This window comes from Colobus angolensis, unplaced genomic scaffold (assembly GCF_000951035.1).
Source record: "Colobus angolensis palliatus isolate OR3802 unplaced genomic scaffold, Cang.pa_1.0 Scaffold148, whole genome shotgun sequence".
In the NCBI taxonomy this organism is placed as follows: Eukaryota; Metazoa; Chordata; class Mammalia; order Primates; family Cercopithecidae; genus Colobus; species Colobus angolensis.
The window spans coordinates 2,647,347-2,671,913 of NW_012114577.1; the positions used below are offsets into that span (position 1 = coordinate 2,647,347).

The following is a 24,567-nucleotide window of genomic DNA, read 5'->3' on the forward strand; positions in this document are numbered from 1 at the left end:
TGAATGAGTAAATGAGTGGAGTTCCCTCCTCCTGACTCAGAAAGGTGCTGTTTCCCCTCACGAAGGAGATACAACTTAGATGCAAGCCAGTTCTCCCACTACATAAAGCCCTTCTGTTTTTAGGAAGTTCTGATTCATGGATTGGAGAATTGCACTAAATTAGTGTACTGTACAGCATGGGCCTGGTTAAATTAAACATAAATGCTCTGCCCCCTGCCACCCACCTCACTCTGACCACGGAGAGTTCATTTAATGGGCGCCACTATCTGTGAGACCCAAAGGTAGCTAACTTCAAACCCTGTCTACATTTGCCTTATTATAGACCATGTGTTAGTAGATGTTGTAATATTTTTTATGAACCAGTAGGATTCTCAGAATGCTTCAAAACAGAGAGGCATGATATTGGGTGATGATTTTTTTTTTTTTAAAGTCTCGTCTCAATTTAATTTTGTGAGAATTTTTAAAAATTATCTGTTTTATTGAGAAATTACTCAGAGATCATATACAATGAGAATCTCAGCTGGAAGAAGATAAACAAAACAAGTATAACAAACGTTCTTTTAAAACATTTCATTTTGCAGACCAGTAATACAACTTGTAAATCTTTTACAAATACTTTTCTTATGGTGTATAAATTATGATATTTTACTTGAAGCTAATAAAGCCACCATAGAGAAGAAAGTTAATTTTTTTCTTTAAGCTTTCCATAGGTAGTATAATTTAAATAATTCTATGGTAGAGTTTCAACACCTCAGATTGAGCACTTTTGTTTACGAAGTAAGAACAGTAATCCTCATGTAAAAAGGTGGTATTGCTACCCTAGACAGCAGATGGTGTTATTAAATACACAGGCAAAGTCTAAGGTCATAAGGAACTAACAATTAACCAGAAATACGATCTGTCACAGTCGTTTAATGGGCAACCTACCAGATATATACCACTTGTATTCTTCTGAGTGGTGGGAGGTAAATAGTCAAGCTTCAGAGCAGTTGCAAAATCGTTTAGAAATATTGTAATTATATTCTTATTCAAGCATTTAGTGAAACCAACAAGCCAGAAAGAAAGTGAAAATCAGTGTGATTTCCTCATAATACTGTGTCCTGTTTAGTTTGAAAAATACTTTACCAATTCAGACAGCACAATTTCATAGCTATCCCTGAATCTAACTGGTCTCCCCAAACTAGGACTGTTAAAAGTTGGAATTTTTTACTGCTAGTCTCAGTTGTTCTAAGATCTCTTTACATTATCATAAGTATAATTTTTGCTCCTGAAGTTTTCGTTGTGTGAAGGTAAAAAACTGGAGAATGTACAACAGCAAATGGAAGCAGGGTGACAGGAGACACCTGGGAAACTGTAGTGGGGAGGAGAGGCAGTCAGCTGGGGCTGGTGGGGCGGACCGTAGGAGGATGGCCTCACCAGTAAGGAACGGGTAGCACTATCACAATCTGGATGTGGGCTCAATTTCTACTGTAAATCAAGTATAAATCTATCACTAAAATAGGAGCTGGAGACACAGTGCCCAAGTCCTCATGAGAGTTTCACAAGAAGGGTTTGCCATGTTGAATGTATCATCAGTTCCTTTTCAGTTAGGGCTTTTGAGGATGAGGAACTGAATTCTAAATTCACCCAAAGGAAATATGGCCAACAGGGCAGCAACTAAGCTTGAATCACAAAGAACAAACTGCTTGGTTAGAATTTGGAAGAGTGGCTGGGTGCAGTAGTGCATGCCTATGATCCTGGGATCCTCTGGGAGGCTGAGGCAGGAGGACCACTGGAGACCAGGAGTTTGAGACCAGCCTGGGCAACATAGCAAGACCCATATCTCTACAAAAATATAAAAAATACAAAAATTAAGGCCCGGTAGAGTGGCTCACACCTGCAATCCCAGCACTTTGGGAGGCTGGGGTCTCTACAAAAAAATTAAGAATTAGCCAGTTGTGGTAGTGCATACCTGTAGTCCCAGCTACTAGGCAGGCTGAGGTAGGCGGATTGCTTGAGCCCAGGAGGTTGAGGCTTCAGTGATCCATGAACCATGATCATGCCACTGCACTCCAGCCTGGGGAACAGAGCGAGACCCAGTCTCTTAAAAAAAAAAAAAAAAAGTTTGGAAGAGTGAACATTTTCCCATAGGCAAATACCTATGAAGCATACCCAAGAGTCATGACTCTAGCCCGTTGTGTCAACCAATTGTAAAAACAGCATCTGGAAAAGCAAAAGCATCCTCAGTGCCCCAGGTGAATAGAGATGAACAATGCAAAGCAAGGTGCAGAGGTCACTGGCTGATCAGGGTAAAAAAGTGGGTAGATTCCAATCTTCAGACAAAAACTATTCTTAAAAGACAAAACATTATTCAGTTTCCTTGCTGTTGGATTTGGTGAGGATGTCTGAGTCCCAGAGAATGCATACTAATAAGGACTTTTTTCTTACACAGTTTCATGCATTTATATATGTTTATTTAAATTTCTCTAAATTTAAATTGAATAAGGAAGGCAACAGCATCTCGGGGCACAGACTCATAATTGGAGACCTTCATCCGCAAGCTTAGCTAGCTTGATTTTCCATGTGGCCAGGACACCTGCTGAAACTTCCAGCAGTCCTCAGAAAAGATGATGAGATACCCTTGGGCTGAATGAGTAAGAACTTTCTGGAGAGTGGAAGACTGGTGAAAGTCCAGCTGGATAAACATATGGCAGCAGAGGCAGAAAGAGTGCTTTATGACCGGGAGCTTTATAAAAAAAAAAAGTCTGAAGGCTCAAGGCAGCCGTTACAACCTAGGATCTTACTAAGCATGATGGATGTTCTGACTTCTAGGATTGTCTCCAATTTACCTGGACCACAGCCAGTGCCGTATCCTCAGGCACCCCGTGGGACAGTACATACAGAAGAACAGCAACGCACCACATCCTATCACCAAGGCCAGGATTCCGTGCCTCTGCCCACCTCCCCACCTCCTTGAAATGGGGGAAGTGGGGGGAAGAGGGGGAAGAGTCAATTCTTCTTGGAGCACATGAGATGGTAGCTTGCTGTGTTGTCCTGAAAGAAAGCAAAGTTTGTAAATCACTGTAGATAGTTTTTGTTTTTTGTTTTTTTTTTTTTCATAATAGATATGTCGGGAGGGAAAATGACTATGGTAAATTCCATTCCCAACCACCACACATTAACTCAGAGAATTCTTGAGCCACACAGTGACAGACTGAGCTCAAGGAGAAAGACAGGCAGTCTGAGTTTCAGACTACAGAGCCATTTGGAGGTGACATGTACAGAAAAATGCACAGCTTTGAGGTTTTATATCGGTCCTTCCCTGCCCAATGTCATTTCCAAAGTAATAGAAAGGAATATTTTATTTTTTCATGTTAACTCTTCATTATAATCATCTCTTATTGCAATGACCATTTGTATCTGTTACTGAGAACAGGTATAACTAGCTTTAAGAACATTCTACATGGAATGATACATTCCTTAGAAAAGAAATCAATTAAGAGGTGATTATTCACAATTACAAAAGGACCCTTTATAAAGTCTGTAATTTACCACAGGATTAAAGAGAAGTACAGTTGACCTTTGAACAACACAGGTTTGAATGGCACAGGTACATACCTTGATTTTCTCTTGCCTCTGCCACCCCTAAGACAAGGAGACCAACCCCCGCTCTTCCTCCTCCTCCTCAGCCTACTTAATCTGAAGACAAAGAGAATGAAGACCTTTATGATGACCCACTTCCCCTTAATCAATAGCAAATATATTTTCTCTTTTTTTTTTTTTGAGACAGAGTCTCACTCTGTCGCCCAGGCTGGAGTGCAGTGGCACGATCTCGGCTCACTGCAACCTCCACCTCCTGGGTTCAAGCAATTCTCCTGCCTCAGCCTCCCTGGTAGCTGGGATTACAGGTGCCTGCCACCACGCCCAGCTAATTTTTGTATTTTTAGTAGAGACTGGGTTTCACCATGTTAGCCAGGTTGGTCTCGAACTCCTGACCTCAAGTGATCCGCCTGCCTCAGCCTCCCAAAGTGCTGGGACTACAGGTCTGAGCCACCGTGCCCAGCCCCTCTTCTTTACGATTTTCTTAATAGAATTTTCTTTTCTCTAGCTTACTTTTTCTGTAAGAATACATTATATAATAAGACACATACAGAATATGCATTCATGGACTGTTTATGTTATTTGTAAGACTTCTAGTCAACAGGTAGGCTATTAATAGTTAAGTTTTTGGGGAGTCAAAGTTAAACTCAGATTTTCGAATTCATGGGGGTTGGCACCCCTACCTCCACGTTGTTCAAGGTCAAATGTACTTAAATAGTATTAGATTTTTAAAAATATAATCACCGTAGACTTGTTAAAGCTCCGCACAGGTTGCTTTGGAGAGGCAAGCATGCAAACCTCTTTTCATGGATGCCTCAGTGGTGGCATCTGTAATGCAGCCATTGCAGACACCACTATTTTTCTTCAACAGACAATACTGTCTGCCTTTCGGTTTCTCTGATAGATGTTTCACCACTATTTTACTTAAGCTGTGGTGACAGTAGAAGCAGCAATTACTGTAGTCACAAAAATCAGGGTCTACCTTTATTACCAGATCATTATGACAATTATCCCCCCCCTTTTCTCTGCCCGTGCATACACATTTCCAAGGCATGTATTTTCATTACCAGACAGAGAAGGGCCTACAGGTCAATTGCACACACTCCATGCTGATAAAGTAATGTCATTAACTTTTGATTTTTTTTAAAAAGCAAATTATGGTCCTCTATTCCTGGATTGTGTTTTTCCTCTTAGGTACTCAAGTAAAAACTAAGATGGTCTCTCTCTCTCTCTCTCTCTCTCTCTCTCTCATTCTTTCCCTCTGTTTCTCTCTCTCTCTATATATATACACACACACACACACACACATATATATGTATATGCATTTATATACACACACACACACATTTAATTTTAATAATGTCAGGCAGTATGTTTTTTGTTCGGAATGCACTTTGCACCCATGAGCGAAAGCCAGTGCTGTGAATCTAAAACTACCTGGGCCTAATGAGGAAAGGTTTTGAAACCCCGGCATTTCCTAAATGTTCAGGGAGAGAAAACAAAGTCACCTCTTCTTAAGAAAAACTTTTCTCTTTAGGGGGTTCCAAGGATGTTGACATAGATCTAGGCCAGGGAATGGCCAGATGTTTGTTCTTTTGAATGGTGTCCCCACTTCCCCTTTCTGGGGACCTCAGTCGACTTCTTTTGCATTTCCTGGCTCTGTTTCACGCAATGCTCAGAGCTTCAAATCCCCCTTCTCTGCAGTTACTCCAAGGTTTAAGCTGTGGGAAAGTCACTCAGGCTTGTGCGGAGGATGCCAGTGCTGCTTCTGCTGCTGTACTGCTGTGTCAACACACCACTTCTCTCTGCTTCCCTTGCCTCTGTAAATTGATACAAGAACAGCAACAACAAAACCAACTGCCAAGTCAGTATGTGATTTACAAATATGTCCAGAGACCACTCAGTATCAATATCAGCCAGCAGATAAAGCACAGGGCTTAGAGTCAGAGAGCCTGGCGTCTTATTCCGGCTCTACCACTTTTATTAGTTGTATTATCTAGGCAAGTGACTTAAACCTTCTGTGTCTCAGTTTCCCTATCTGTGAAAAATGGGTTGAAAATTAGTACTTACTGCAGAGGTTGATGGGGGGATTAAATGATGTGCAAAATGCCCGAAACAATGCATGGTCCATGGCAAGCCCTGGATTCACATTGGCTTTTATGTTACGTTACTTCCAGACTATGCTAAAGCAGGCACTTGTAAAACCAGCCAGTTCTGCTGCTGCTCATGGCCAGGCTTCAGGATCCTTAGGAACAACCTCTGCTACTTAGCAGTCCTCCACATCCACCACTCCATGAAAGTAGCTGTCGTCAGAGCTGCCAATGACTTCCCTGTGACCATCTCCAAGAGGCTCTTAGTGCTCTAATCCTTTCTGAGTCATCTGCCACTTTGGATATCGCTCCTTGGCATCTTTTTCTCACTTTGACTCTTAAAGAAATATCCTGTACCTACTGAACTTCTTTCCCTATGTTTTTATTTTATGCGTTTTCTCTCTGCCTCCCAACATCCCCAACTCCCTACTCCACACTGGAAGTGTCGGTATTTGGCACATTGTAGATGCTCAGTAAATGTTTGTGAACTGACTTGAACTGTGTTGTTGAAGTAGTTCCTTAACTGTATCTCTTTGTTTCATTTTCTTGATATTTGAGCCCTTGCTGCTCTGCCTGGAATCTCTGCTATGATGAAGCAAACCCTTCAACATCTTCTGACTTATAGTTCATCTTTTTCTCCTTTTGAGCCTTGAAATTAATTTTATTTTATTTTGTTTTATTTCATTTCATTTTATTTTATTTTATATATATATTTTTGATACAGGACCCCACTCTGTTGCCCAGGCTGGAGTGCAGTGGTGCAATCATGGCTCCCTGCAGCTCCGACCTCCCAGGCTTAGGTGATCCTCCTGCCTCAGCCTCCCCAAGTAGCTAGGACTACAGGTGTGCACCGACACACCTAGCTGATTTTTTGTATATTTTGTAAAGACAGGAGTTTGTCATCTTGCCCAGGCTAGTCTTGAACTCCTGGGCTCGAGCAATCCACCTACCTCGGCCTTCTAAAGTTTTGGAATTACAGGCGTGAGCCACCACATCCAGCCTGAAATTCTTTATAATTAAATTAACCTGTCTCAAATTTCCAATTTTGGGAGGGAGGTATGTTTTTAAGGTCTAAATTTCACTTTATTCAGGAAACAGGAATTAGGTCCCACCACACATCAAAACTACATACTATCATCCTAAAAATAACTCCTCTTGAGGCATATAAGATCATGTTAACAAGGGAATCATATTCTCTGAGTGGCAGAACCCAACATTTTAACATGCATTTTATGGGTGTGGTGGCACATGCCTGTAGTCCCAGCTACTCAGGAGGCCGAGGTAGGAGGACCACTTGAGCCCGAGTTCAAGGCGGCAGTGAACTATGGTGGCACCTCTGCACTCTAGCCCGGGCAACAGAATGAGATGCTGTCTCTAAAAAAATAAAAACAAAATTGATTCCTTTTCTTTCTTTTCTTTTTTGAGATGGAGTCTCGCTCTTTTGCCCAGGCTGGAGTGCAATGGTACGATCTTGACTCACTGCAACCTCCGCCTCCCGAGTTCAAGCAATTCTCCTGCCTCAGCCTCCTAAGTAGCTGGGATTACAGGCACGTGCCACCATGCCTGGCTAATTTTTGCATTTTTAGTAGAGACAGGGTTTCACCATGTTGGTCAGGCTGGTCTTGAACTCCTGACCTTGTGATCCACCCACCTCAGCCTCCCAAAGTGCTGGGATTACAAGCGTGAGCCACCGCGCCTGGCCCATAAAATTTATTTCTTAAAGACAGTGAAGTATGATAACTGTTGGTTTGATCTTGCCCGGAAGTTGAATAAAGGTTTGACCTATGAGAACCAAGGACAATTAAAATATTAGCTTATAGCATAAAAAGAGAAGCAGACTTCCCCTTACATGCACACACATACACACTCTTTCTGAAGTCAACTATACATAGTTTTTAAGACATTACATATTGGATTGTTCAACACTTCAACCCAAACTCCTCACCCAGTTTAGAAAGCTCTGCTCACATGGTTCCCCACACTGTAGCCAATGCATCTCCCAACACATTAACACCCACCAGAGGTAGTGATTAAGGAGTCCATTCACTCAGGAACTAGACTTGCTGTCTTAGTCTTTTGTTCCTGCTCTTTCATTCATTCATTCATTTACTCTCTTTTGGGGTAACTACTCTGTCCCAGGCACAGACACCTTAAATGTTCCTCTATTACCTATGCCAACCCTATACAGCTTTCAAAGCTCAGGACAAGTTCCAATCCATGAAGCCCAGGTCTCCCTTCTATCACAAGTCTTTTTTTTCTGAACTCCTGGGACACTTAGAGACATTGTCAAACATTTAGGACTTAAACATGTGACGCGAGAGTTCCTGACTGTGTCATGCATGCTGTCCAGTCTGACTTGTTGGAGTTTCTGCAAAGGTCTTTACAGAAGATCTATCTTTTTACCACTCAGCTGCGTCTGGCATCAAGCCCTGGATGGACTAGTGGTATGCTAACCCATTGGTTATTAATCATCGCCACGATTGTTCATGTGTTTACTATAGTATGATCCAGGCATTGACTACACCAGGCACTTTATGAGGTTGTTATTATCCTCCGTTTTTTACAGATGAGGAAAGTGAGGCTCAGAGAGGTTAAGTGACTTCTCCAGTTTTACATAGTTTTGAAGTGGTGGAGTGAGAATTTGAATATAGGTCTGACGTAATTCAAATATTGTGCTCTTGACCACTTAACTAAATTAACTCTACTTTCTGATTGATTCATATATGTTCAAATCTACTCATTCTCCTCCTAGTGTCATTATGTTTATTTTTTCTCTCCTTTGTATATTTAAGGCCTGCTGGTCTATCCTTTCAAGGCTCTACACTTATGTTGGACCCACTAAGCTGTCCTAGAACATCATAGTAAATGTCCACCAGATGTTAATTATTTGAGTGAGAATGGTTGTGAGCATTGGGATTCACATGTGGGCTCCCCCAGCCAGTGCCCTTCTCTCTTGCAGTAGCATATTTTGTAGATTAAATAAGACTCAAGATTTAAAAAAACAAATTAATAAATGATCAATGGAAACAGAAATTTGGAACATAGAAGTAGTATTTCAAAATGAACACCTTATATGTAAAAGCTCACAACCAGGAATTTCTTCAGTTGGGTTTACAGCAATGTTATATCACTAATACTATGTTTCTCTCTATATGGCCAAACATGTAAAGCCTTAATATCTGATTATGGAGCACATCTAGACTGTTAAAAAGCTTTCTATAATATTAATAAAATCAAATAATTAATAAAAATTAAATTGACTAATCATAGCAATTTCATTTTGAGAATGTTTTGTGGGCTGAAAGCAAATCCTTGAGATATTTGTGCAGAAGCGTCATTGCAAAACAGAATCTGCAGTAGAACTATGTCATCTTTTGGTTCTAAGCTTGCCCTCTCATTGCTGGCAGATGGCAAGTATTTATTTGCTTGCTAGCTCTTTAGTGGAACCGGTCTTCTGTTTTCACCGTTGCCTCCTGTGACACAAACTGCCACCTATCTCCCAAGGTTCTTTCTTGGTAACAGAACCCTAGTTTTTGGCTGGACTCATTTCCCCAGTGGTAGAGGCTGCTGGCTGGTCATGCCATGAGCCCAGGTCTTCTTCTTCGGCACAACCAGATGCCATTTCTCAGCCTCCCTTGTGGTTATGTGCACTGTGTGCTTGAGTTCTGGCCATTAGTGAGCTGAAGCAATGTGTCCCTTCTACTCACACTTCTGTAGTCCTGGCCTACAGAAACCCATGATGGTTCTCTATACTCTTTATCTTTCCACAGCTTAATGCAGATAAGTAACAAGATATTGGAAGACGAGTGTTGAAGATGAAAGAGGCACAAGATAGAAGAAACCTGGGTCCTTAGATCCCTGCTTGAAGGAAAACCACTTGCCAATCCAGAACATCATTTTGGACTTCATGTGAGTGAGAAGCAATCCTGTATCATGTTTGAGCCATTGAGCGTATTTTGGTTGTTTGTTCTGATCGGTGTAAGTATCTTCCTAACATAGACATCATAAGTGAAAGACCATGTTTCCTCACCTCCCCTGCTAAGTGTAACCATGTAACTAAATTCTGTCCAATGAGATGTAAGCAGAAGTGTTTTGTGTGACTTTGAAAGAGGATGCTTCAAGGAAGCTGATTTGGACAGGATGGGAACACATCTGTCTTCTTCTGCTCCCTCTCTTTTATAGTCCGGAACTCACACAAAATGTCAGGAATTGCTCTCACCATCTTGCACGTCTGTGGATGGGAACCATTTTCTAAGACAATGGGGTGGGGTGACAGAGAAGACTAGGTTTCTGATGGACATGGAGCTGTTGGGCCCATCTGGGATCCTTAACCCCGTCCACAATGCTTTTATGTTAGAGGAATCTCTTTCCTGTTTAAGCCTCTATTTTATTTCTCATAGAGACACACATTCTTTCTATAGGAGCACAAGTGACCATTTTAATATTTGAATCAAATTATGCCACTTCTTGGCTATGAATCCCTTCATGACTTCATGAATCCCTTCATGATGAATATTTCTATATTTGAAATATAGAATCGAATTTATATTTCTACCATGGTTTATGAAGTCCTGCTTAATTTGTCTCCTGCCTACTCCACTGACCCCACCCCAGTTACACTGGCCTGCCTTCTGTTCTGCTGTAGTGACCGATCATTCACCTCCATGAGGCCCTACTGCCCTACTGAAGATGTCACCTTTTCAGAGAGGTTCTCTGACCTCCACCTACAATAGGCTCTCCCAGCTTTCATCTGTCTCACCACCCTGTTTATTTTCTACATGGCTCTGATCACAGTCTTTAATCGTCTGGTTGATGTATTTATTCATTTGTTTGTCATGATCTCCCCAACTAAAATGTAAGCTCCATGAGGCAAAGATGGTCTCCCATACAACACAGTGCCTGCTGCATAGGAAGCGCTCATTACATTATGAAAAACACAGCAAATGTGTATGTACATTTGAATATATATGTAAACACTAGATGTATGTGCATGTGTACACATATACAGTTGACCTGTGACTAATGCAGGGGTTAGGGCGCTGACTCTCCATGCAGTCGAAAATCTGACTTTTAATACAACTTGGTTTTTGAGTTTATAGTGTGTGGATTTCTTTTTAAAAACCTGGCCCTGATTCCAATGAAAGAAAAAGTGGAATTAAATTTAGCCATTATTAAGGATCCAACAAGTCAAATACAAGTCAAAGTGAATACTAAAATTTTGAGGTGAAAAAGAAAATTAGAACTGGAGATAGACATTACAGTGCCGTCCCAGAAAATGGCAGTATCTAGCCCATGAGAGAGTTTCTTTCATATTTTTTTCGTTGCATGTACTAAACATAGTGATTGCTTTTTATCTTTTTAAAAAAAGTCTAGGCTGGGCACAGTGGCTCACGTCTGTAAACCCAGCACTTTGGGAGGCCGATGCAGGCGGATCACGAGGGCTCGGGAGTTTGAGACCATCCTGGCCAACATGGTGAAACCCCATCTCTACTAAAAATACAAAAGATCAGCGGGGCACGGTGGCGGGCGCCTGTAGTCCCAGCTACTCAGGAGGCTGAGGCAGGAGAATGGCGTGAACCCGGGAGGCAGAGCTTGCACCAGTGACCCGAGATCGCGCCACTGAACTCCAGCCTGGGCAACAGAGCGAGACTCTGTCTCAAAAAAAAGAAAAATATACATATAAATCATTATTTGCTCTCTGTTCAAAAATCACTCAGCCATATAGAATTTCCTGCTGAAGAAAATTATGATATAAAAATTTTAAAATTACCCCACCACTTTTTGTTTGTTTATTTTTTATCTCTGTCAGTTTGTTACCTTTATTCCTGAAAGAAAGGCTCAAGACTCATGTAATACTCTAAAATAGGTATTAACAGGAAATGTTCCTGGACAATGTGGGTTTGCAAGAGAAACAAAGAATTTATTGTTGACTCGATTACTAGCTCAAAGTAATCAGAAATTCCATGCAAGACACTGCAAGTTGACCTCTTTTAAAATTACTTTAAAAAGCTGAGGTTGATTTGTATTTCTTAATCAGCATCTCAGAACAATGTACATTCTTTCTGTATAGTGTCATGGGCATCTGGGGCTTTGGCTTGATCAACATCCACTTCCTCCTATGATACCAAGACCCTAGTTTTCTTTTAAAGAACCACCCCTCCCTGACTCTCAGTCTCTGTTTTCTGGTGGGGTTGACTCTTACCCCTAACCCCAGGGGTGGGGCATGTGGTCCAAGTCTGGTCAATAAGAATTTTAACCATGCTGGTGGTTCAGGAATGAGTATGTGTTACATGCTGAGCTTATCAGAACCAATATTGTCAGCCCCAGGGGTTATGCTAGAAGTTTTGGAAAGGATAAATTCTCTTCCGGGGTGGTTAAACCTATAGAAAATTAGCCTGGAGCTTCTGGTGGACATCTTGTCAAAAAATAGTGATTGCCTGCTTGAGAATGAAATCAAGAGAGAGGAAGGCAAAGCTAAAAAGTCTGGAAAAATTTCCTGAAGACATTTTTCAAGGATCTGGAACCACCCTTGAACTTTTTTTTCTTTCTTTTAGAGACAGGGTCTTGTTCTGTTGCTCAAGCTAGAGTGCAGTGATGCAGTCATGGCTCACTACAGCCTCAACTCCTAGGCTCAAATGATTCTCCTGCCTCAGCCTCCCAAGTAGCTGGGACTACAGGCATGCACTGTGCCCAGCGATTTTTTTGTTGTTGTTTTTTTGTAGAGATGAGGTCACGTTATGTTGCCCAGGCTGGTCTTGAACTCCTGGCCTCAAGTGATCTTCCCACCTTAGTCTCCCAAAGTAACTGACTGACATGCATGAGCCACTATGTTTAGCCTGAGCATTTTCAGGTACATAAACAAATATATTGCCCTTATTTGAGTTTCATTTCTCTCACTTGAAACTGAGAATCTTAACTATACACTTAATTTGTTACTAAATGAATTAGGATATAAAGATTTTTTTAAAATTACTTCACTACAAACTTTTCTGTAACTGGAAGAAAGATGGCCATTCCTCCCCAAAAGAACTCTTACGACTTGTATTCATTTATCAGAAAACGCAGTTTCCTTTTGCCTATATACGATCTAAAGATTTTTTAGTATACTTGTTTAGTTGCCTAAATGTTCTTTATATGCTTGTCTTGTCCTTGCAGTTCATATTAGGTATTATGTCACCAATGAGCAGGGACTATGATGAATGTGTCTTTAGAACACCTATTGAAGTGCCACTTGCCACAAGAAGGTAAGTCACAATTTCTGATGGCAAGAAAAGGCAATCATTCTTCCTATAGTTTTGTGCATAAACCTTCGGGCCTCTCTGCTGGGGACCACCTATGGGGAGAGGAAAACTTCTCTCTCATGGCTGTCCTTTCCAGCACAACTTTAGCTCCTGTTGAGACCAACACCTTACCTGGAAAATGCTGAGTGAAGGGGTTAGGCCCATCAAAAATTTCCATTCATGATGTTGGGTCAAGCAAGGCATCACATAGAATCAATAGAAACAGAAACAACACATGTGAAGAAGGAGCCATGCTGGAATGAACGAGGGATGCGGTAGGGGTGAGTTACATGGTACAGAGCACAGGAGCTGACTGCTTTGTGCTCTTCCAGGTGGGATCATTACTTGCCAGCCTTCTAGCTGATGCCAGTGACAACAGCACGACAGGCTGAACTGGATTCTTTATGACTCTGTATTCATTAGGGGGAAAAAGCACTTCCAATGCAAATGATGGAAATGAAAACAAGATGTGCACTCTGCTGCCTAAATGAAAGCTCTAGCAGGTAGGCCGTTCACACTCAATTAAGAGTAGCAAAACAGGGTCTATCAGGACAGTGGCTGCAACCCCTGTCACAAAGAATGGACAGTGAGAGGCCCAAATGGATTGGAGGGCATGAATGGCACCTGACTTACAGCAGGAGCTCAGCACTTTTACTGTCTTTGCCGCTTCACTGGAACAAGGAGAAAAAGACATTAGGATGAAGGATAATGTGTGATACACACATAAAGATGAAAGCGAGAGGGACACACGCAGTGTCACTTATTGGAAGGACCACTTTAGGCTGCTCTGTCCTCTCTCCCCTTAAAACATGTTCCACATTGTTTTAACCATCTGTGGCCCACTCTGGAGCTCAAGGAACCGCGGTCTTTCTGCTTTATTGTAAGCACAGCCATATGAAACTGCAATCTGGCAGCTGAAGGGGAAAGTACTTTTACTGTCTCTGCTGAGAAAGGGTTTGGATGAATCGAATCCCCTGATATGCGTGAAATTGTACCCCCTAGAAAGCTCTGTTTGTGACCCAACCCACGGTACCTGTGAATGTGACCTTATTTGAAAATACGGTCTTATAGATGTAATCAAGCAAAAATGAGGTGACAGTGAATTAGGGTGGGCCTCAGCCAACATGACTGGTGTCCTTATGAGAAGCAAGGAAGAGACATAAGGAGAACATGGTGTGACAATTGAGACAGAGATTGGAGTGATGCAGCTACAAGCCAAAAAATGTCAAGGGCTGTGAGCCACACCAGAAGCTAAGAGAAAGGCATGGGACCGACCTTCCCCTAGAGCCATCAGAAAGAGTCTGACCCTGGTGACACCTTGATTTTGGACTTCTAGCCTCCAGAATTATGAGAATAAATTTGTGTTGCTTTAAGCCACTCCGTTTGTGGTAATTTGTTATGACAGTTCTAAGAAACCAATCCACCCTGCTAAAGAGTGAATGTCCGATGCAAAACTCACTACATGGATGAAAAGGCTGAGATATTCTGAAGAGTCCTAATGAACTGTGCCATCATCTACAAGGAAGTGCAGCACTGCAACAACTCAGGATAGATCCTGGAGACGTGGCAGGACAGATGTGCCCACCAGACCAGGAGCACTTTCAGGACAGCATCATGCCTTGTTCTCCTCCACATCCCTCCCTCTGTACCTGAGAACCAGAAATGCTCAATTAAATGTTGAAAATGTCAATGAATTCATAGGAAAACTATCTCATATAAGTGATTAACGTTATAATTATTATTTTTTTTTTGAGACAGAGTCTTGCTCTGTCACCCAGGCTGGAGTGTAGTAGAATGATCTCGGTTCACTGCAACCTCCACCTCCCAGGTTCTAGTGATTCTCCTGCCTCAGCCTCCTGAGTAGCTAGGATTATAGGCATTTTTTTGCATTTTTAGTAGAGACAGAGTTTCATCATGTTGGTCAGGCTGGTCTCGAACTCCTGACCTCATGATCCACCTGCCTCGGCTTCCCAAAGTGCTGGGATTACAGGCGTGAGCTGCCACGCCCGGTCATGATTAATGTTATTTCATGATGCCATGTGAGTCCTTACCATCACCTTCCATGAAGACGTAACTGACAAAGACATCCAATTTGATGCTTTCATTGGAGAAACCCACCCTTGGCCATTGAAGGGCACAACTTTGGGTTTCTTTGAGATTTAATCTGGTCCTTGAAGTCCCAAATGGCAGATGTGACCAGTAACAGCTTTTTACAAATCTTCAAATCCCACTGACCCTGGGATTCTGCCCCTCAGATGTGGCCATGGTTTTTTCATTGGCAGGGCAGGATATGTTACTCTCCATTTAACATCGGCCCACCCAAAGTGTTAGCCTGCTGTTTCATGCATGAATTCATCTTAAATGCCTCCGAGTCTCCAGGCGAAGGGTGCTGCCATCAGCAGCAGCCAATAAATGAAATAATACCAAATATAAAATCAGCCACATTGGTCTCCTGGAGGTAAATAGAGCACAGGGGCGTTTCATTTACTGAAAGGCCAGAATGGCGATACCTGTAAATGTTGAATGTGAATGTGTTTTATAAAGTGTAAAGGGCTGTAAAGAAGTCAGTTATTATGTTTATTATTGCTCCTGCTCTGTACACTTGATCAAATGACAAACCCAAAGACTCACTTCTCTGGGCTCCGGTTTCCTTACTAAAATGAGGGAATTATGTTTAATATCCCAAGGTCCCAGCTAAATCTTTTTTTCTTTTTTCTTTGACTCCATGAATCTATCAGCAGGAACTTCCATCCAAGTTCCTGAAATGTGGGAATATATTTGGTAATGCTGTTTACATATAATATTAAATTATTTTGCTTAAATTTTTCAGAATATGTTTTGTATAATATCGAAGACGAAGGGGGAAAAAGTAAGGTAAGATGGGAAAGTAGGCCATAAGAAAGGATAAGGAGAAACACTTAAGAAAATCCACCTATTATAATAATTAAAATTCAACTTACCTGGAAAGGGGAGGAGAGTATTTATGATTAACATGAATATAGTCTGTGCTCATTGCAAAGTAAATTTTCGGAAAAAAAGGGCAAAATCTGATTATTTTAATCATCAGATTAAATGAAATTAGAAATCCCACCTACCTTTTAAAGTAAACAGCAAACTTAGTATTTTACTACATAAAAGAAACAATTGAAATAATCCTAACTTCAGGTTATCGTTGCATATAACAGAACACTGTATTTGAAAATGATCCTCTTTGAATTTTTTGGATTCAGCAACTTTTTCTGTGGCTAAGAATGTCCCTTGAGTTTCCTGAAATCTGCTAGAATGCTGGGAAGAGCTGTGTAGAAATACTTCCAAAGGGTCAGGAAGTAATTTAGGATTTTGCATTCAATGGAATCAATCTTTCTTGTGTATTTTTACTTACCTTTTTAGACAATAGGCCAATGATTGTAGGGTTTGTTCTAGCCTTGAAACCAACTCTCTGCAGAGCAATTCCTGTTTCCACAAAGGGTGCATCAGGATGCACAGGACCCCGGATCGCAGGCCCCACGTGTGAACGAAGCAACACAGACCATGGATAACAGAGACCTCTCTAGGGTGAGTTCTTCTGAGATGCAGGGCACAATCAACAGGACAAACAGCCCTAAAGATGCAAATGAGTATACTGGCCTGGGCTGGACGAAAGGAGGCAATAGGGCTAAAAACACAAAACCAAACATGTTATTTCTCTCCATAACTTCCTTTTGATCTCAAATACTGTGTGTTCTCACTTACAAGTGGGAGCTAAACAATGGGTACCCTTGGGCATGAAGATGGAAATCATAGACACTGTGGTTACCAAAGTGGGAGAATGGAAGAGGGGCAAGGGTTCAAAAATTACCTTTTAGGCTGTTAGGTACTATGTTCACTATCTTTTTTTTTTTTTTTTTTTTTGAGATCTATATGTTTAATCTCCATGTTGGATCCTGCATACTCTACTGTAACCCAAATTTATAGTTTTTTTTTTTTTTTTTTTGAGATGGAGTTCGCTCTGTCGCCTACCCTGGAATGAAATGGCACGATCCTGGCTCACTGCAACCTCCGCCCACCAGGTTCAAGTGATTCTCCTGCGTCAGCCTCCTCAGTAGCTGGGACTACAGGCATGCGCCACCGCGCCTGGCTAATTTTTGTATTTTTAGTAGAGACAGGGTTTCGCCATGTTGGGCAGGCTGATCTCAAACTCCTGACCTCAAGTGATCCGCCTGCCTCAGCCTCCCGAAGTGCTGGGATTACACATGAGAGCCACGGCACCTGGCCTACGTTCACTATCTGGGTAGCAGGTACACTAGAAGCCCAATCCCACTATTATGCAATATACCGACGCGTATGTACATGCACCCCCTGAATCTAAAATAAAATAGAGATGCAGAAAAGAATAATTCAAAAAATATTTTGAGAAATGTATAACAAGAGCCATAAAAGTGTTTATATTCCCTTGTCCTAGTAATTCTGCTTGTGGATATTTATCTTAACAAAATAATCAGACGTGTGTAGAATGATTTATGGATAAGCATGTTCACTGAAGCATTCCTTAGACTATAGGAAAAATCCCCAGTATACAAAAATGAGGAAACACTTAAGTTCATCATAGTCCATTCGGTTGATGGAGTGCTGTGTAGCTATGTAAAAATCACATTTTCAGAGATGGCTGTTGATCAGTGAAAATGCCCAATCTATAACATTCCGTGAAAAAGACAGATATACAGCCATATTTTCCATATATTTATAATTTTAAATATGTATGAATATGTATGTATATATGTGAAAAAATTGGAAAGAAATACACTAAAATGTTAACTCATTATCTCTAAGTGGTAGAATTATGAGATTACAGGTGATTGTTTCTGGTTCTTTATATTTTTTAGTTTTTTGAAATGGAGTCTCGCTCTGTTGCCCAGGCTGGAGTGCAATGGCACGATCTCAGCTCACTGCAACCTCCGCCTCCTGGGTTCAAGCGATTCTCCTGCCTCAACCTCCTGAGTAGCTGGGACTATAGGCGTACACCACCATGCCCAGCTGATTTTTGTATTTGTAGTAGAGACAAGGTTTCACCATGTTGGCCAGGATGGTCTCGATCTGCTGACCTTGTGATCCGCCCTCCTTGGCCTCTTAAAGTGTTGGGATTACAGGCATGAGCCACTGCGCCTGGCCTGTTTTTAAGTATTTTACGATTTTTCTACAATGACTCTGTATTGCTTTTAATGTCAAAAGTCTCAGTAATTTTGAAGGTTGTGGTATTTATATACTTTTCTTTAAAATGACAAATGTTCTCCCTAAATCAGAAATGTGGACACTGTGTTTTGGCTTTAGTGTGGTGAGGTGGAGTATTATGACTAAATATTGTGTTTTCAAGCATTAATGACTCAAAGAGCAGGTACTTACAGAGCGCCTACTATTTCCATCAACCAGTGTTATCGAACACTTACTCAATAAGTGTTGGCCTCTGACTTTACACCCAGAGCCAGGAGACCACAAAAAAGCAATAATGCCAGGTCTGCAAGGTGAAGGCAAGAAGCTCCTGTTCTAGGTACTTGTGACTGTCCTGTAATGCTAAAGAATGAACCATTCCCAAAGATTTGGCAAACTCCCCAAGCTTACTCCCAAGGAGTCTAACCTTTCCCCAAGTATCTAGTACTCAGGCCCACCTGCTTAGCCTGGTCTCACTGAAGGGTGGAGGCAAAGCATTTGCAGCTTCATCATCTGCCATTTTGTCTCATAAGGAAATTGTGTTAGTCCAAGATGCTTGGTGTGTTATATGGTTGTACAGCTTAGTGCTTTCTTAGCATTCTGTTTAAGTGCTGACAACTTGATATTTTCATCAGTGGTTGCTATATTTCTCCATATGTTATGTTGACAGGCTAATAATTTCAGAAGTCAATTTCTCTCTCTCTCTCTCTTCTCCCAGTTTACATATTTCTATTTTCCAATTCCTTTATCTGCATTTTGTAACTATCTCAAAATAGTAGAAGGCAGGGTCTCTGGGATCACTTGGCCCAATCCCCATATAATTGGATCCTTAGGGCTTGCTATATCTTTAAAGAAATTGAGGTCACCTTTTGTCACCAAGAATTAAGCACCTGTTGTATGACTGATGGAGATCTGTATACAGAGCACATTGCCCAGGCAGGTATGATTTGGTTACAGACAGCCTCTTGGTGTATAATAAAAGTTGGGATCAGGTTGTACACATTTTGCTTACTGTAGCAGAGAGCTCTCCATGAACAGAGAACTGTCTAAACAGGGTGGTTGGCCACAGAAGCTGCCCAGGGATGAACCTCCTTTCCACATTAGCCCATGGCCTTTCCAGACCTGAAATTTCAGTTGCATGTGGGTCACTTAGACAGGCCATCTGTCAATTATTAAGCGACATCAGTGGGCCCAGCAATTCCATTCTTCGTAGTGCAAAGGTCCTCCACACACTCCAGGTCTATACCATCAAAGTGACTATTTTTCTCAACTGATCTCTGCCCTTTAAGAAAATGGGGGTCATTTATTTCCAGGGATCACTATTTACTCCCCATTGTCAGATGGTGGAGCCCAGTGGTTAATAAACAACCTTGTTTTAAATCCCATCTCTGTTGTTTGCAAGCTGTGTGTCTTTCAGAACTTTACTTAAATTTCTTGAGCCTCAGTTTCCTCACTGGGGTGTGGTCAAGTGATAATCAAGTATTTGTACTTTAACCCTGTACCTCGCTGATGGCAAGCCCTCAGAGAAGAATTAACTTAGAGTTTTTATACATTCCCTCCAGTACAATGTTCCTAACATACAAGGGGCATATGCGTGTATTATGAGTGGGAGGAAGGAAGGAAGGAAGGATTCAATTGATAAGGCTTGCGTTCAGCATTTCTGTAGTCTAACTCTCTTTCCTTAGGAAGATCTGGATGTGCCAACATTTCTTACATATCGTGTGGAGGTGACTTCGGTTTTTCTTTCAGCCCTTCATCACTTGAAAGAGCATTTGGTGATAATGAGCAGGTTTTGAAGTCTGTGAACTAAATTAAAAGTAAAAATAAATGGGATGGTGAAATTTTGTTTGCACCTTAAGGGAACTCCCTTTTACCCTCCCACTATGTTGATGACGTAATGTTTGTTCTAACATATCATCTAACAATTCCCTCCATTCATTTTTTTCTCCTTATTTCTTCTCCTTTCAAGTAACAGTATCTTCAACAATCGTTCAGCTGTTCAGAAACGTAAAAATCATGAGGTGATTCTTAAAGGATAGGAATTCATATTGATCATACAATGTGTAATCTGACATCTATATACTGGCACAAACACCATAAAATCTCAGCTTGCTTTGTAGCCATTCTGGATTGCTGAGTTCTAGGTAAGTAAGAGCTGGTCCTTCAAAGCACCAAAAGAAAGAAAGAAAGGAAGGAAGGAAGGAAGGAAGGAAAGAAAGGAGGTGGGCAGAGAGGGAGGGAAGAAGGAAGGAGAGGGAGGGAGGGAGAGAGAGAGAGAAAGAAAAAGAGAAAGAAAGAGAGAGAGAGGAAGGAGAGAGGGAGGGAGGGAGGGAAGGAGGGAGGAAGGAAGGAAGGAGAGAGAGAAGGAATAAGAAAAAAAGAAACAAAGGAAGGAAGGAAGAAAGAGAAAGAAGAAAGAAAAGAAAGGAGGGAGGGAGGATGGAAGGAAGGAATAAGGAAGAAAAGAAAAAGATTTTGGTAGAAAATTTTCTAAAATGTAATTCAACCACCCCTGCTTTCTTAAAGAGTGGAGGAACTTTATTTAACATCTTTTTTTTCCCTCTTTTTTCGGTCTTAACATCATCACAAAAAGAACTGATTTCACTGCTATTGGATAAAAAAATAATGGGTTTAGGCTATGGTGGCGGGGAGACAGAGAGACAGAGAAGTGAGAGAGAAAGACACACACACACACACACACACACAGAAAGAGAGAGAGAGAGAGACAGAGAGACAGAGAGAGACACACACAGAGAGACACAGACAGAGAGAGACAGAGAGAGACACACACACACAGAGACACACAGAGAGACAGAGAGACACATACAGAGAGAGAGACACACACACACACACAGACACAAACACACACACACAGAGACAGACACACACAGAGAGAGAGAGAGAGAAATATTTGCCTGCACACCTGAGAGGTCCCAAATGACTGTGCCTTCTGGAATTCTTGTGCCTGTCTGTTTTTTGCACCTTTTTTCTGTTGCTCTCTTCTTTGGGCCATCAGCAGTTACTTCTTGTTAGTGTGCAAGACTATGCAAAGCCTTCTCACTAATGCTGATTTTCTATTTCTAAATTGCTATGGGCATGGAGAAACTCACACTGGTTAGGGATATGTGTACAATAAACATAAATGCTTTCCAAGTCAGGAACTGAGGGCTGGTTCTTCTCTGAGAAAAGTATAAGAAAAGTGTTTCTCAAGTGTTGTTTTATTTTTAAAAAATTCATTGTTTCTAAGCTATTTTCTAGATATGAGAGGTTAGCAATGGCTCAGTTCTATGTAAATAAAAATATATATGAAGTATTGTCAACCTACCTGCCCCACTCCGGCAGAGATTTGTTACTCAAATGCTTACATTCAGATGATATATATCTTTCTTGCCCTGAAGTTTTGAAAATTTTAATAGCTCCATGGATTGAACTGACATGAGAGAAAAATATTTCAAGTCTCTTTTAGTAATTTTTATGCTCATAAAAATGTTTCCAGTGTATCAAAGGCAAGTTTGAACTCAGAGAAGTAATATCCTCCAAAATCTATCTCAGGGGCTATCTCCCTACTGATGATACTTTCCTCTTTTCCCAATAGGTTTATAAAACTCATTTTCCAAGTGGGCAAAGGACATGAATAGACACATCTCAAAAGAATACATGCACGTGGCCAACAAATATATGAGAACATACTCAATATCACTAATCATCAGAGCAATACAAACTAAAACCACAGTGAGATACCATCTCACAGTGAGAACGGCTTTTAAAAAGTCAATAGGCCAGGCGTGGTGGCTGTAATCCCAGCACGTCAGGAGGCCGAGGTGGGCGGATCACAAGGTCAGGAGTTCAAGACCAGCCTGACCAATATGGTAAAACCCCATCTCTACTGAAAATACAAAAATTAGCCGGGCACGGTGGCAGGTGCCTGTAGTCCCAACCACTCGGGAGGCTGAGGCAGAAGAATCACTTGAACCTGGGAGGTGGAGGTTGCAGTGAGCTGAGATCACGCCACTGTACTCCAGCCTGGGAGACACAGTGAGACTCCGTCTCAAAAAAAAAAAAAAAAAAATCAATGAATTACAGATGCTGGCAAGGATGTGGAGAAAAAGGACTGCTTATATACTGTTATTGGGAATGTAAATTAGTTCAACCCCTATGGAAAATAGTATGGAGATTTCTCAAAGAACTAAAAATAGAACTACCATTTGACCCAGCAACCCCACTACTAGGTAACTACCCAAAGGAACAGAAATCATTCTGTCAAAAAGGCACCTGCACTCAAATGTTTATTGTTGCACTACTCACAACAGCAAAGAGGATGGAATCAACCTAAGTGCCCATTCATGGTGGGCTGGATAAAGAAAATGTGGTACCATGGAATATCCTGTGGCACCATGGAATATTATGCAGCCCTAAAAAAAGAATAAAATCATGTCCTTTGCAACAATATGGATGCAGCTGGAGGCCGTTATCCTGAGTGAATTAACATAGAAAGAGAAAACCAAATGTCGTATGTTCTCACTTATAAATGGGAGCTAAACAATAGGCATACGTGGACTTAAAGATAGAAACAATAGACACTGGGGATTCCAGAAGGGGAGACGAAGGGATTGGGGTAAGGGCTGAAAAACTACCTATTGGGTACTATGTTCACTATTGGGGTAATGGATTCAATAGCAGCCCAAACCCCGGCATTATGCAATATACCCTTCTAACACACCTGCACAAGTATACCCTGAGTCTAAATTTTTTTTTAAGTTAATTTTTTAAAAACTCATTTTCCATGACTGGTCATTTCTGTTTAAAATTCTGTTGGTCAAAACTGCTATCTAGGCAGTTGCCAGTCCTTCAGGATTTCCAAGCAGAAACCATAGTGAGTATTAAAAATCCGTGGGCTGGGAGCTCTCAGTCCCCAAACACCTTCACAGTCAACCATGTGATGTTTCTGATTGACAACGCACAAGCAGGGGTAAACTGCGGGGGTCCGCCGGACCAGAGCAGATTGCAGCCAGGCTGGCCTTCCTGGAAGATACACACACTGGTCCCCGGACCCTGGGAGCCCCTGCTCCCCCGACTGTTTATGTTTGCTCTCACACACAGCAATCATGCGGTACACTTCACAGTCAGCAAGTTTATCTTGAGTTAAAGTTTGACCAGTAGAAACCAAGTTGTGTTTACCCCCGTTCTACAGCAAGTCATGTGCAAATAGCACCTGTGAACATTTTTCAGCACACATTCTGTACCCCCTCCATGGTTCTCATGGCAATGAATGTTGCGGGGAAAGCCAGCAAGTGTCAAATCTTTGGCAAATGTTAAAATCCTCTCCGGAAATGATTCACAATTACTGCCATCAGGGTGCATGGGTAATGACCATCTTTGTGGTTAGCACACATTCTCTCTTCCCCAAAATGCAAACTCAACCCAGTAACCCCTCTACTAAACAGATTAGGAACTCTGAATGCTGTGACAAATATTTTCTCACTGTAATCAGAATAATCTACACTTATATTTTTTTAATTGTTAGAATTTAAAAGGATTTTTATAGACTGGATTTCACAATACTTTCCAACTGTTGTATTTCATATTTATGCATTGGTCACAATGTGTTAAGCACTATTCTAAGTGCTTTCAAACATTATTAATTCATTTATTCCTCCTAACAACTTTGTGAGATAAGTACGATTACCCCATTTGACGCATCTGCAAACTGAGGCACAAAGAGATTCAGTAATTTGTCCAAGGTTACATACATTGCTAGTAAGCGGTAGAGCCAGTGAGTTGAACCCAGGCCCAGACGAAAGCAAGTATATACCCATTTTCCATGCTGCCTTACTATGTAAATGTAAGTATTGGTAATACTGTCTCTTTTTTTCCAAATAAATTGAAACTGATTTTTAAAATATTTACTATATTAGTTTGCTAGGGCTACTATAACAAAGTACCCTAGACTGAGTGGCTTAAACAATAGAAATTTATTTTCTCACAATTCTGGAGGCTAGATGTCTGAGATCAAGGTGCCGTCAGGGTTGGTTTCTCTTGAGGCCTTTCTCTTTGCCTTATAGATGGCCACCTTCACCAGTTCACCTTACACAGTCTTCACCCTGCATGCATCTGTATCCTAATTTCCTCTTGTTAACAAACACCAGTCATATAGGATTAGGGCTCGCAGTAATGACCTCATTTGAACTTAATTACCTCTTTGAGAGCCCGTCTCCAAATAGAGTCCCATTCTGAGGTTAGTGGGATTAGGGGTTCAACATATGAATTTAAGGGGACATAATTCACTATAACATCTACCACATGGTCATAATGTGCTGGTTATTATATGAAATGTCAAAATGTTGAGCTCCAAGTTCTTTAAGAAGGTGCAGTATTCATCGTGGACATTTATTTGAATGACAAAGTGGACACGGCTCTTGTTTCTTTCCTAGATG

General features: G+C 41.3%; 1 long non-coding RNA gene across 1 annotated transcript; it reads left to right on the forward strand.

Annotated features, from left to right (window-relative positions):
• The first annotated feature begins 9,143 nt into the window (after window positions 1-9,143).
• Window positions 9,144-14,656, forward strand: LOC105507291. The gene is made up of 2 exons (XR_001001070.1): window positions 9,144-9,578; window positions 12,825-14,656. It is a non-coding gene; the product is annotated as an uncharacterized LOC105507291 (long non-coding RNA).
• Window positions 14,657-24,567: the final 9,911 nt, after the last annotated feature.